Genomic DNA, 14,965 nt, shown 5'->3' with positions numbered 1-14,965 from the left:
CTCCTGAGACCCTGGGGAGGCGATGCGACAGCCCCGCTGCAGCAGCGGGCGTGTTGCGACGAATCCGGTCTGTATGGGGAGGAAGGCCACTTGCGTAGATTCCGGTGCGTAGGTTCCGTAGGAAGTCTGTTCTCGCAAAGGCACGATGTGATGATCTCGTAGGGGCTGCGACGATCTCCGGGGCGACGATGCGCGATCCAGCGGTGATCCTCTCTCTCGCAGCTCCTCGATGCGATGGTTCTGCGACGGTGCTCGCAGCGACGTGATGCGGTCCGCAAGCAAGCGGTGCGGCGATCTAACCCAGCGACGACAGGCTCTGCGACGACACTCGCAGCGATGTTCGATTCTCCCGCACCGGTCTGGTGCGTCCCGCAAACGAAGGATGCGACGGCTCCGGCAGCGGCGTCAGGCGCTGCGCCGATCTCGACCTTCGTAGCGGCGGGAAACTTCTCGCACTGTCGGGGATGCGCTCCGCAAGCGAGCGATGCGACACTTTTCAGCTTCAAAAGTCTCTCAAGCTTAGTTTCAAGCTTCCCAGCTCAGGTTCAACTTCCAGAGGCCCCACAACTGGATCAAGCACTCTAGGAAGGACAGAACTCTCTCAGCAGAGTTCAGGGAAACTGGGGGTGAAGTCCTTTTGTTCCTGGGACTTCAAAAACAGGGAGCCAGCTCTTCTCAGGCCCTTGGAGATTCCTTCAAGACAGGGGACACAGCTCACAGCAAAGTCCTTCCCCTCTCCTTGGCAGCAAAGCAACAGCAGGTCAGTCCATCAGAGCAACAGCAGGACAGTCTTCCTTCTTCAGAGTCAGCTTTCTCCTTGGCAGAGGTTCCTTCTTGATTTCCAGGATGATCTAAATTTCTGTTGTCAGGGGTCCTGTACTTATACCCCTAAAGTCTTTGTTCTCTCTGTGCATGTGGGCCCTGAGCCCGGTCTGAACCAGTTCTGGGTGGATCCTGAGTACTTTGTTTTGCTGGCTGCATCTTTCCTTTCAGAGTGAGGGGCAGGGTCCTCAGCCGCCCAGCAGGAGGTGGAGCCAGCATTGTGGCAGACAGGCACAGCCCTATTCAGCCCAGGTGCTAACTCCTCCCACCACTCAGGTTGCAATTGCTTCATTCAGCCTAGTGCTGACTCATCCAGCCTCTGGGGGAATTCCCCAGCCCCTGTCACTCACAAACCAGACAGTCAATACACAAACAGGCCCAGGCACACAGAAGGGTCAGACAAGAGAACAGCAACTTTCTAAAAGTGCTGTTCTCAAACACAGGATTTAAAAACCACCTTTCCTAAAAGATGTATTATTAAATTCTGAGTTCAGGGATACTAGATACTTATGTCCTATCTTGTTCCTATGGGAAGAAATGCTGTTAACCACTGTAGCCAGCATCCCCCATGTTAACCTATGGAGCAAGATAGCCTTACAATAGTGAAAAACGAAAATGGCTGTAATTCACTACCAGAGCATGGTACCTGCACTAGTACATGCTCTACCTTTCACATACACTGCACCCTGCCCAGGGGGGTACCTTGGGCCTTCCATAGGGGTGACTGATGTGCACGAAAAGGGAAGGGTTAGGCCTGGTCAGTGGGGACACTGACCAGGAGGACATGGCAGTTCTAAACTGCCCATAGGCGCTGCAGTGGCAGGCCTGAGACACCATTTTAGAGCTACTCCTGTGGGTGGCACAATCAGTGCTGCAGGCCCACTAGTAGCATTTGTCATCACCGGCCCTGGCACACCCCGTGCACTTTACTAGGGACTTCATGGTGATACAAATATGCCAAACATGTATATCCAATCAGAATAACAATTTACATAGAGAGCATATGCACTTTAGCACTGGTCAGCAGTGGTAAAGTGCGCAGAGTCCTATTGCCAACAGCCACGGGTCAGGAAAAATAAGGGAGGAAGAAGCAAAAAGTTTGGGGATGACCCTGCAAAAAGGGCCAGTTCCAACAACTGGATACAGTGATAAATGTTCAGGTAGATGTCTGACCTCTTTTACTCCCCCTAATATTGAATTGTCAATTAAAAAGTAGTCAATTCTAGAGGGGTGTCCCAGTTTTTTGTTTTTGAACGTAAACAAGTGATTTTTTTCTCCCTTACCTCTCCATACATTTATAAGACCTCAGTCCTCTAGGTAAATCTAAAGCCATCTCCTCATTTTTGACAGAGTGGATATTTTTTGGGAGGGTTCCTATCTAGTGTGGGGTCAAGCAGTATGTTAAAATCAATACCAAGGATAATGGGCCCGACGTATCTAGAAGGTGTGCATAGAGTGCCTGTAGAGCTGAAGGATAATCAATGTTAGGCCCATAATACCCTGCAATCACTAATGATCTGCCACTTAAGTGGATATTTGCAACAGCCCATCTCCCTTTAATGTCAGTTTTGTAGGCATCTATATTTACTTTAGCAGATTTTTTAAATATAATAATTATCCCCCTAACACAGCAGGTTTGTTCGGTACAGATATAAAAATCTGCCCAGCGTTGGGTTTTCATTAGATCCTCCCATTCAAGAGATGGGTTTCTTGAAGGATTAATATGTCCCAGTCCTTACATTTAAGTTAGTCTAGAATACTTTGCCTTCTTGCTCTGACTCTCAAGACGTTCACATTCCATGAGAGAATTTTAATTCCCATAATCTAAAATGTTGAATACACTTTTTCCTTTAACTTGCGTGATTCGGACCAGGTTTTTTTGTTTTTCCCCCCCGTAATGCTCCCACACCATATGTGCAATATTTTACACAGAACCCGTGCACACCTCCCAGTCTCACCCCGCCCATAGAGAACCCTCCCTTTATTCATTGGCAGGTCTATCCTGCCTATTCGAGATCCCTACTCTATGGGCATTTTACATTCAAACTTTATGAGCCTTTATCGTGTTTAACAGTGCCTCTACCTCCTGCGGTTCCTTCAAATTGTACATATGGTTATCCCAAATGATCCTCAGCAGTACTGGGAATTTAATTTGTACATTTGCTCCCAAGGATTTTAATTCCTGCTTGTATTGGCCTAACTGCCATTGGCGGTCTTGTGTCGTCTTTGATATATCCGATCTTATTCGGAATGACCACTCATCCTTTTAATGAGATCATGCACTTATTGCCTCTTTTAGAATTCTTTCTTTCAAAGAATAAGTCTTGAAACTAACTAAGATCTTCCTGGGGTTCACCCTATTTTTATTTTTCGCAAAAGGATCTCTATGAACCCTTTGTATGTCGTCAGAGAGTTCGTCAGATTTGATCCAAGGGAAGAATTCTTTCAGAAGGTGTATCACAAATCTTTTTATGTCACCTGCCTCGTGACCTTCTGGAATATTTAGGAGTCTTAGATTATTCCGTCTAGCCTGATTTTCTAGAGACTCAATTTTCCCTCATAAATCCTTTTCCCTACATTGCAGGGCCCCTGTGTTTTTTTCTTTAATGGTAAGCCTTTTATCCAATTCTTCCATGTTGGTCTTCAGAGCAGTGACCCTTTCCATTATTGTGTTCATCCAGTGTCTCACAGTCCCCTTGAATTCTGAGTTGATTTTTTTCAGATGTGGCAAAGCTCGATCTCATCTCCATGATCAAAATTTCCATTAACTGGTCCGCTGTTTTAACCCCCTCTTTTGGTTTTGTGCCCGTGTCCTTATCAACTAAAGTCCCGGGGGTGTACATTCATCATTTTCCCCTTTCTTATCCTGCTCTAGGGTTGCCAGCTCATTAAAACGATTGGGGCTTTGTAGGATACCTGCTGTTAGGCTCTTCTCAGCCATTATAAATCGTGATGAGCTTTCTTCTGGGTAAATAATCGTACTCTCCTTCTCTGGGCTCAGCTCTTTTAATTCTTTGGGGAGGGTATGTTTTACCTTAAAGTATTTACGGAGAGAGGGGGTGATTTTTTTTTTTTTTTTGTCGCAGCCTTGGGCCGTTTTGAGACTATATTAGACTCCAGGATTTGTGGTGGAGACACTACTTACATTTTTTCTTAGATTTTTTCTTTTTCTCTTTGTAGTGTCACAGTATCTAGTGGATTTTCTGAGAGGTTCCTGCTTCTTAGGCAAACTCTTATCCGTCTGTTAGGTGATTTGACTGTACAAACAATATCGACAATATCCATATCAAAGACTGTGCTTTTAGATTTCCCCAAACCTTTGTTCAAAGCCAATTCCTGAGCCAATTCCTGAGCTATTGCTGCATTACCCACCAATTTTATATCTAATTTCCCACTTACTTAGGTATCCGTTAGACTCCTCTCTGTTTTTTTCAAGATCTTGCTCCGATCCTTTCTTGAGAGATTGGCAGCCCTGCTGCCTTTCATTTGTTCTCCTTTGCCTGCCAGTTCTTTTTCCCCTCCAACGGGCCTTTTGCTGCTGGGGCTGAGAGCAACCTTTACCCAAAAGGAAACTCTTGCTGCAGCTTTCCTGCTTTGTCAAAGTTCCGCCCCTGCCTTTGACCACACTGAGTCCCCAAACTTCACTGGGGCCACAGCAGGGCTCCGACCAGGGACACGAGTGGGAGTCCGCACCAACCGATGCTCCTTCTCTGCAGGAGAGCAGGACACTGAAAATACCAGAGACGCCAGAGGCTCCCCCCGCATCCCGCTCTGATTCATGAGGAGAATCCTGGAAGGCACAGGTGTCGACCGAATGAGAGGCTGAACCAACAGTTCGGACAGCGAGACAGTGTGAGGCACATCAGGCCACGGAAATCTCACAGGTAGATTTTTAACGTCCACTAACTCTAACACATAACTTAACTTATATTATGTTAGAAGTCTGCCCATGTTTGTAGGGAGCTCCCGACCGGCGTTCCTATCCAGCCGACATGTTCTCCTCTCCCAGCGGTGTTTGTGTGTGGGCCAAATCTAATTAAGTATTGCGAGTGTCCTTGGAACACTATGTGTGATGCATGGGCAACACAATTCAATTGTAAATCTTTCACCTAATGTCTAGAGAAGGCCGAATTCAATAACTTGTAATTCGATTTGGTGTCAAATTTACGAAAACGTTTGCACATGTGCTCCTAAATTGTATATATGAATTCACAGATAGTGATTTTTGAGTAGAATGAGAATTATTCAGGGAGAAAAGCCTTCCTAATAAGCAGACACTTCCACTGAGAAAATGTGGGAAACAGGGAAGTGGAGTAAATAATGGTGTTTATATTGGTGGGAGAGGTGGGAAGACTGATGCACCGTACCCATAGTCGTACTTTGTGGGCATTCATTAAACTTTTTCAGCACTCTTTAGGACATGTGGGCATTCATTAAACTTTTTCAGCACTCTTTAGGACAATGGAACAGACATTAAATCAGAAGTGCATTGGGATCTAAAGGTGTTCTGACCGGGTTTTTGTTCCTTTTTTGAGTGAAGGTGACTTTAGCCTACTATCATTCTAATAGAGGGATTAGAGCCTTAGATTTGGCCTATTTGCAAGGTGCTTGACATAATTCTCTATTCTTTTCTCTATTCTAGGGCTTATAAGTTTATGTTAGGGGATAGATTCCTTAGTGTTAGTATTATTCCGTCCTTTTGTAAGGTTACTAGTATATTCCTGATAGAGTTTTTCATCTTTATGCTTACTTCGGGCCTTGTAGGCCTCGAACAGGAGAGACTCCATCTTTCTTTCTGCCTCAGCTGCTTCAGATGCTTTTAGGTCAAATGTAATGTTTTAGTTATAAGGTGTTGTTCGCTTGGAGAGAACCGGCTCGGGCTGGCCCTTATCGAAAGACTGTATTTTTCTTTGTGTCGAAGACATAACATCAGGCCGGCCGGCTGAGAACGTGTCCTTGGCACGGAGTGGTACAAGAATTTGGTGGGCGGCAGGTTACTGGCTGGAAATTTCCATGCATGAACAAGGTTCTATATTAGCCAAAGGTCAGAGAGGAGTTCAGTTCATTCAGTCAGTTAGTAGATGGCAGCTAGTCGTTAGCATTCTTGCAGTTAATCAACTTAAAGCAGACAGTCGCCATTTTGAAGTCCAGAAAGACCGACGGCTGATAACCTCTCAGAAAGATTGAAGTTACTTTAATTGGAGCAGCGGGTGAGCTTTGATACTGAGATCAGAGCATGCAGAGTGAAGAAGTTAGCAGAGCGAACGAATACTAGAGCGGCAGTAACTGATTTGTAAGATCGAAGTCGGAAGGTGAAGATAGTCCGTGATCGAGAGGAGAGAGGAGTAGTGCAGAACGACGAGAGTAGAACAGACGAAATAGAGAACAAGAGTGAGGTTCCAGTGACTTGGAGGGGAGCAGAGGAGACAGAGCATAGCGGTGCAGACGTGTATCCGTGACTGCAGGGGTGATCCTAAGATGAGCCAAGGCACAGACGAGAAGGGAACCCAGATGACAACTGAGTCCAGACTTCGTACTCATAAGGTGACGTCGACCCTTTCTTATTAGCGTGCACACACATTCTAATTCTTTCCTTTGCTTTTCAGGCTATATGTTATATTACACTATTATATTGTTGTTATAATTTGTTATTGTGTAATAAAGGGACCCCAGTTCTTAGTGAACCATTGTGTAACTGTTGTTTTTATGGTAAAGTTAACCTTTCTTCTAGTCAGATGCTGTTATGTGGACGGATGAGTTTCCCATCCGGGTAAGTGGTAACTGAGCAAGGGAGCAGGGAGCACTTATATCAGAGAATAACCTTTGCATATTGTAATTTGGCCATTTTTGTGTGAGAGGATTGAACTGTCCATCTATCACATAACCTATAATATTGTATATGAGATATTCCCAGTGGTATATAGTGAAACTTCCCCAGAGAGAGAGATAGAGTTAAAGGTATCAATAGGACAGTGATTGCCGTTGTGTAGCGGCGTTAGTGAGAGCACCGGGAGGACACGGTGTGTATACCCACAGGATTGTGGCTTGAGAGAGAGAGAGAGAGAGAGTGAGAGAGTACCGGGAGGATACTGTGTATATACCCACAGGATTGTGGCTTGCGTGAGCACTGATTGAGGTCAGTGTGTAATGGTAAGTAATCAGAACTGCCCCCTTCACTATGAGTAGGAGGGTAGCATAGTCTGGGCCTAAGTTTCCGCGAGACTATAAGGTATGAGTGTGGTGTAGAATATGGAGTTCCGTAGCAATTAGTGATTGTTTCTAGTAATCCCTATGGATTTGGTGGTGTTTTGGATGATCTAAGCTTGTATATTGCTAATTCCCCATCCCCAGGTAGGTACCCAGGTACCATGGTACGTAGGTCCTGAGGAGGGAGGTGGTTACATTTCGGCCGGGTTAGTGGTGTTTTGGTGAGCTGATTCTATCTGGTCCGAAAATCCGGTTGTTACATCTGGCCTCACGAACCGTTTACGTAAGCCTGTTAGCGCGGTGTTGTTTCCATCTTGTTGGTTTGCGCTTGGCGCGTACGGAGTACATTTTGAATATTATTTGTTTATAGTTGTATATATCTTTTTCTTTTGGCACGATGTTTTTGCGACGGTCGAAATCTACCTTTAAATTGCCTGTTGAAATTTCCGGATGGGAATCAACGCCTTACGAGGCATTGGCCCGTGAGTGGGCTGATTCTACTGGTTTGAGTGAAAATTGGAATTCTTGTTTGGAACTGGCGGATCCGACTAATGTGATTGCTTGTTTGCAGAAAGCGCAGGTTGTGAAGGGTGATGAGCTTCCTATTTTGGGACGCAGAGGTTCAATCAATCAATCAATCAAAGACATTTGTAGAGCGCACTACTTGTTTGGGTCCAACCTCCAATTGGATGCAGCTGTTAATAAAACAGTGAGTACTTGCATGGGATTGCTTCGCATGTTGAGAAAGGTTCTCCCGATGCTTCCTAAGGACAGCAGGCCAGAGGTGGTGAGGAGCATTATCGTAAGTCGTTTGGACTACTGCAATGCTCTATTTCTTGGAGCACCAGCCACCTTGATAGGAAAGCTGCAACGGGTGCAAAATCTTGCAGCCAAATTGGCACTTGCTCGCCGCCGCCACGACTCCTCATCCCAGGCATTAAGAGACCTCCATTGGTTACCGATCCTTCAACAGATTGATTTTAAATCTGTATGTATCGTATTCAGGGCCCTTCACGGACATGATTGGCTCCTGAGGCGAAAAGCCGGGAGCAGGGGCAAACCACTTTTTTAAAATTATTGTGACTTATATTGTGTTTTAACTATTATCTTCACCTACCAGCATCTCTTGGCTTCCCAGAAACAGCGCTACTCGCTGCAACGTTTCCCTTCCTTCAGCCGCCATTCCCGAGGGCGAGGCGAGACACGCCCCCTCGGCTGGCCACGCCCCCCGCCATACCTACAAATAGAGCGCGCCGGTGGCAGGCGTCGCATCTATGATTGGCTCCTGAGGCGAAAAGCCGGGAGCAGGGGCAAACCACTTTTTTAAAATTATTGTGACTTATATTGTGTTTTAACTGTTATCTTCACCTACCAGCATCTCTTGGCTTCCCAGAAACAGCGCTACTCGCTGCAACGTTTCCCTTCCTTCAGCCGCCATTCCCGAGGGCGAGGCGAGACACGCCCCCTCGGCTGGCCACGCCCCCCGCCATACCTACAAATAGAGCGCGCCGGTGGCAGGCGTCGCATCTATGATTGGCTCCTGAGGCGAAAAGCCGGGAGCAGGGGCAAACCACTTTTTAAAAATTATTGTGACTTATATTGTGTTTTAACTATTATCTTCACCTACCAGCATCTCTTGGCTTCCCAGAAACAGCGCTACTCGCTGCAACGTTTCCCTTCCTTCAGCCGCCATTCCCGAGGGCGAGGCGAGACACGCCCCCTCGGCTGGCCACGCCCCCCGCCATACCTACAAATAGAGCGCGCCGGTGGCAGGCGTCGCATCTATGATTGGCTCCTGAGGCGAAAAGTCGGGAGCAGGGGCAAACCACTTTTTTAAAATTATTGTGACTTATATTGTGTTTTAACTATTATCTTCACCTACCAGCATCTCTTGGCTTCCCAGAAACAGCGCTACTCGCTGCAACGTTTCCCTTCCTTCAGCCGCCATTCCCGAGGGCGAGGCGAGACACGCCCCCTCGGCTGGCCACGCCCCCCGCCATACCTACAAATAGAGCGCGCCGGTGGCAGGCGTCGCATCTATGATTGGCTCCTGAGGCGAAAAGCCGGGAGCAGGGGCAAACCACTTTTTTAAAATTATTGTGACTTATATTGTGTTTTAACTGTTATCTTCACCTACCAGCATCTCTTGGCTTCCCAGAAACAGCGCTACTCGCTGCAACGTTTCCCTTCCTTCAGCCGCCATTCCCGAGGGCGAGGCGAGACACGCCCCCTCGGCTGGCCACGCCCCCCGCCATACCTACAAATAGAGCGCGCCGGTGGCAGGTGTCGCATCTATGATTGGCTCCTGAGGCGAAAAGCCGGGAGCAGGGGCAAACCACTTTTTTAAAATTTTGTGACTTATATTGTGTTTTAACTATTATCTTCACCTACCAGCATCTCTTGGCTTCCCAGAAACAGCGCTACTCGCTGCAACGTTTCCCTTCCTTCAGCCGCCATTCCCGAGGGCGAGGCGAGACACGCCCCCTCGGCTGGCCACGCCCCCCGCCATACCTACAAATAGAGCGCGCCGGTGGCAGGCGTCGCATCTATGATTGGCTCCTGAGGCGAAAAGTCGGGAGCAGGGGCAAACCACTTTTTTAAAATTATTGTGACTTATATTGTGTTTTAACTATTATCTTCACCTACCAGCATCTCTTGGCTTCCCAGAAACAGCGCTACTCGCTGCAACGTTTCCCTTCCTTCAGCCGCCATTCCCGAGGGCGAGGCGAGACACGCCCCCTCGGCTGGCCACGCCCCCCGCCATACCTCCTGACCCACTGGCATAAAGCATTTGTCTTGGTAGGAAACGCAGCGGACGAGCGCAGCGGGCGCGACGTTTGCGCGCCGAAGGCGCGCCTTAGGCAAGCCCGTCTGCGCCCGTCCGCGGCCGGACGGGGCTAGGGGCACGACACTATGCCGAAATAATATCATATTCCTCAAAGGAACTTATCGCCCTTCAAGGCCTTTGGCCACTTCCCGATCCCACCTGCAGACTCATCTCCTCATTAGGCCTCGCTTCTTCCTCTCCCTCCCCCACGACACCACACCCTCCGTTGCATACCCCCCTGTCACCTTGTCCCCCCTCACCCGACCCTCACCCTATCACCCCGCCTTTGTCTGCACTCCTACTCAACACCAGGTCAGCGGTCAAGCACCATCACGAGCTGTTCGTCCTACTCGATTCCGAGAAACCTGACCTACTGCTCCTGACCGAAACCTGGTATTGCGATTCCTCCCTCCCTGTTCTCCTGGTCACCCTACCCCCCTCCTATGTGGCCTTACGTGCCGACCGTCCAGCAGGCAGGGCTGGTGGTGGGGTCGCCTTAATCGCTCGGTCGGAATTGAACTTTCAATCACTTCCCTTTTCCCCTATCCCCCCTGCTGACTTTTTGGTAGTCCGCTCTCTTTTATCCTCCCCTCCTATTACTTGCCTCTTAATGTACCGCCCTCCTCAGCCTTCGCCCTCATTCCTACCCGCATTTCAAGACCTGTTGGCCAACTTGGTGGTCAACTACGCCTCGGTCTTGGTGCTGGGAGACTTCAATTACTGGCCCTCAGACCCACATGAGTGTACGGCCTCTAAAGAATTCACAGAATCTCTCCTGTCTCTCAACTTTGCTCCGCATATAACTGTCCCTACTCACTCCCATGGACATATACTCGACCAGGTCTGGTCCCTCAACCTCCCAGTGGCTTCGGGGGCAGTCTCTCCCTGCCCCTGGTCTGACCATGCCCTTATTTCCCTTTTCATCCTCCGCAACCCGACATCAAAAACTCCGCATGCCAAAAACACCTGGGCGCGGAACTGGAACAGACTGGACTTTCCCTCCCTGACCTCCCTGCTTCGTAACTCCACTCCCACCCTCTCCGGCTTATCATCTACCTCTCAAGCCAAGGCCATAAACACCTGGCTGGCTGGTGGTTGTGACTCAGTGGCTCCCTTACGTCGCATTTCCATCCGTCGACCTAAGGATTCCAACAGATGGTTTAACGACCACCTAAAAGAGCTTAAACTGAGCGCCCGACGGGCGGAGAGGCAATGGAGGAAAAATTACTGTCCTTTATCAAAAACTCACTTCCTCACATCTCTGGCCAAATATAAAACAGCAATCCTCGCCGCAAAAACCACCCATTTCTCTGCAAAAATAACGTCCGCTGAAAATAAATCCAGGGAAATTTTTGGCATAGTGAATGACTTGGCATTCTCAGATCGAATCTCACCCCAAATCCCTCCCTCCCAGCTTCTTTGTGATCAACTCAACGCCTACTTCCTGGATAAGATCGTTACCATCAAGGCCAACATTCCACCACCCTCACCTGCATTTGTTGATCCTCCCCCCCCCCACCGTTCAATGCCCTCTCACCTCCATTCCCCCCCTTACTCAGGAATCATTTCTGGAGATTCTTCCCAAAGTGAAGTCAGGGTCTCCGGCGGATATCTGCCCGGCACGTATCCTGCAGCAAATTTACTCCTGCTGTTCCGAACCCCCCATCGCCTTCCTCAACAGCTCCCTAGCACAGGGTGTAGTGCCCCCCGCGCTAAAGGCAGCCACTATAGTACCCATCCTGAAGAAACCTGGCGCAGACCCTTCCATCTCGGCCAACTATCGCCCCATCTCCTTGCTGCCCTTCTTGGGCAAGGTGATGGAACGCCACGTCACCGCGGTACTCAGCGCCCATATTGAGACCAATGGGGGGCTGGCATCTCGCCAGGCCGGTTTCCGTCCCAGACATTCGACCGAATCGGTTGTGGTCTCAGTCCTAGACAACCTCAGAAAGGGTATGAATGATAACAAACACCAGGCACTGGTCCTCCTTGACTTGTCCGCCGCCTTTGACACAGTGGACCATACCACCTTACTGTCCCGTGTCAGGGCGGCTGGAATCGGGGGATCAGCCCTGGTTTGGCTCTCCTCCTTTCTGAGGGACCGCACCCAGGCAGTGCGGCTAGGCAACTTCTCTACCACTCCCCTCCCTGTCACTTGTGGTGTTCCCCAGGGATCTTCTCTTTCCCCCCTGCTTTTCAATCTCTATATCTTCCCTCTTATCTTCGCGCTCCAGCAGCTGGAGGTCACCGTGTTTAACTACGCGGATGATCTCCAGCTCATCTTCGATCTGTCCTCTTCTCCCCTTTCTGTCTCTAACTTCCAGTCTACAATGACATTCCTCAGGGACTGGATGAACCACAACCACCTTAAGCTGAACCCGGATAAAACCGAATTGGTTCTCACCGGTGGTTCATCCAGCCCCTGGAACTCTCTTTTCTGGCCCCCCTCCCTTGGCCCGCACCTTCCCCCTCAACCACGGTCAAAACACTGGGTGTCAAAATGAATAATCAGCTCACTCTTCACTCACAAATCAGTTCCGTGGTCTCCTCTTGTTTCCTCACTCTCCGCACCATCCGCTCTGTTTCCCGCTTCTTCTCCCCTCAGGCACTCAAGATCATCATGGCCGCCCTGGTGATATCAAAGCTGGATTATGCCAACGCCCTCTATCATGGCATTCCAGCTTACAGCTTGCGAAGACTCCAGTCAATCCAGAACCAGGCGGCCCGGCTGGTGTACGGCCTCCCACGCTATCACCATTCCACCCCCCTTCTCAGGGAGCTTCACTGGCTCCCCGTAAAAGAACGCTCCCTTTTCAAGACTGGCTGCATGGTCTTCCAGGCCCGCCAGGGCACTGCCCCCGCCTTTATCTCTTCTTTAATAAAACCCTATGTTCCCACAAGAGAGCTCCAGTCTTCCTCTAAGTCCCTTCTTCAGATCCCCCGCTTTACACGTAAAAAGTGGGGTGGGGCCAACTTCTCCACCTTGGCTCCAACATTCTGGAACTCCCTCCCTGACCATCTCCGCTCTGCCACCCAGTACCTCTCCTTTTGCAAAGATTTAAAAACCTTCCTCTTCAATCAGGCTTTCCCCGCTTAGCTCTTCAGTCCTTTCACTCTGGTCTTTTCCCTCAGTTTGCCGATCCTGCCCACTAGCGCCAAGAAACCGCATGGTGTACGCTGCGCTTTAGAAATGTTTTAAATTGGAAATTGGAAATTGGCCCAGTACCACTTCAGAACATGTTTCATTGGTACACCCCGTCTAGACCCCTTCGCTCGGCTTCCGCTTATCTTGCTGTGGTGCCTAAAGTTCTGAGAGCTCGGCTGGGCGGCCGATCTTTCAGCTTTACGGCAGCCAGACTATGGAACACTCTTCCGTTAGGATTGAGAAGTATGCATGACCTTGTCTCTTTCAAGAAAAAAATTAAAAACACATCTCTTCCCTAGGACTGCATCTTCTTAGTTTTCCTAAACTTCAGCAGGGTGTGCAGCAGGATTTTCTTCAGTCAAAGCGCCAGGATACCCGTTGGGTGACAGACACGCGCTATACAAGATTACAAATACATACATACATACATTACCCGGAGGGTCTCAAGGCGCTTGGGGGGGGGGTGCTGCTACTGATTGGTTGGATTGTTTTATCTGCGTACAGGATTGTACATGAGAAATTTTTGAAATTACAGAAACAATATGCAGATATTGAAGAGAAGTTTGTTGAAGTGCAAAATGCTCACACTCATTTGAGATGTCAAAATAAATTGCTTGCCGACAAACTTGAGACTTATCAAACTATTGCTGAAAGAGCTGCTGTTCGTATTGCTAAATACAAATATAAGAATCGTTGTGGTTGAGTTTGCAAACGGAAAGTGCGTCTGGTTGTGGCGAAAGCCGGACTGGACTGGAATCCTGATGAATGGGACGGTAATATCTGGGACTCGAATGATTCTGGCTCCTCGGCTGAGGAGTCTGACAAACGCGAGTATTCTCGCACCGGACGTGACTGTAAATCTAATACTTTTGACAAACTTGATAATTCCGGCGACCATGGTCGGTATTCTAAATCTGACGACATTTCTCGATCTGAATGTCCCTCTAACTCTGTTGATCGGGCTCCTTGTGCTCCTCGTACTGAGGTTTCTGCGCATCCGGTTTTTCGACGAAAATTACAGTAGGCTCCTGGTAATCCAAATGGTATTCCTTTGGATAGCTTAGAAGATTTTACGCAACAGGAAGTTAGTGACATTTTGCAATAATTTCGACAGCGACCCGGTGAGGCCTTGCTTACATGGATGGTGCGTCTCTATGAACTGGGTGCTGCTGGCATCATGTTGGATGCGGGAGATGCTTTGAAATTTTGTTCTTTGAGTTCTGATTCTACTGTACAAGATCATTTCTGAAACTATAACGGCGCGGGTCAAATTAGTTTGCTTCAATTAGCGACTGATGGTTGTAAACACAAATATCCTACTGAATCTGATTGGCCTCTGAATGACAAGCCATGGTATACTTTGCGAGATGCAGCACAAAGATTAAAGGAGGAGGTAATGAAAACTGCGATTTTTCTGACTACTTCTGACAGGTTGTTGGATGGTTTGTTGACATCTTCTGTGCGGAACCGCATTATCCGTTCTTCCCCTGTTGCATATAAACAAGTTATGATGATATTGTTGATCAATCAAACTGGTAACGCTTTATCCTTAGTGCTTGATTCTGTACGTCAGCTTGGTGAATTGGGCGAATGGCTTAAACCTGAAATTATCAGTTTTCTAGACGTGATATGTTTCTTGCCTTGTTGGCTGATGGTGTAAAGAGAGAGGATATTGATGGTGAACCTAATAATCGCTTGTGGGATATGTTTCGCAAGCGTGGTTTGGACAGGAAGGAGGGTGCTCGACGTGTACAAAATAATGATTGTGATTGTGAGTATTCTGATGACAGTGGAGATGACAGACGTCGTGATGATTCAGATCGGCATGATAGACGACGGAATGAGCTAGATGTGTCCCCTCGGCGTGAGAGAGAGAGGGGGACAAAGGGAGAAAGAGAGAGGGGGAGAGACGAGCGTGTTGAAAGCAGATACAGAGATGAAAGGGATCAGTCCCCCGAAATGAG

Source organism: Lissotriton vulgaris, chromosome 3_1 (assembly GCF_964263255.1).
Source record: "Lissotriton vulgaris chromosome 3_1, aLisVul1.2, whole genome shotgun sequence".
Taxonomy (NCBI): Eukaryota; Metazoa; Chordata; class Amphibia; order Caudata; family Salamandridae; genus Lissotriton; species Lissotriton vulgaris.
This window is presented reverse-complemented; position numbering follows the sequence as displayed.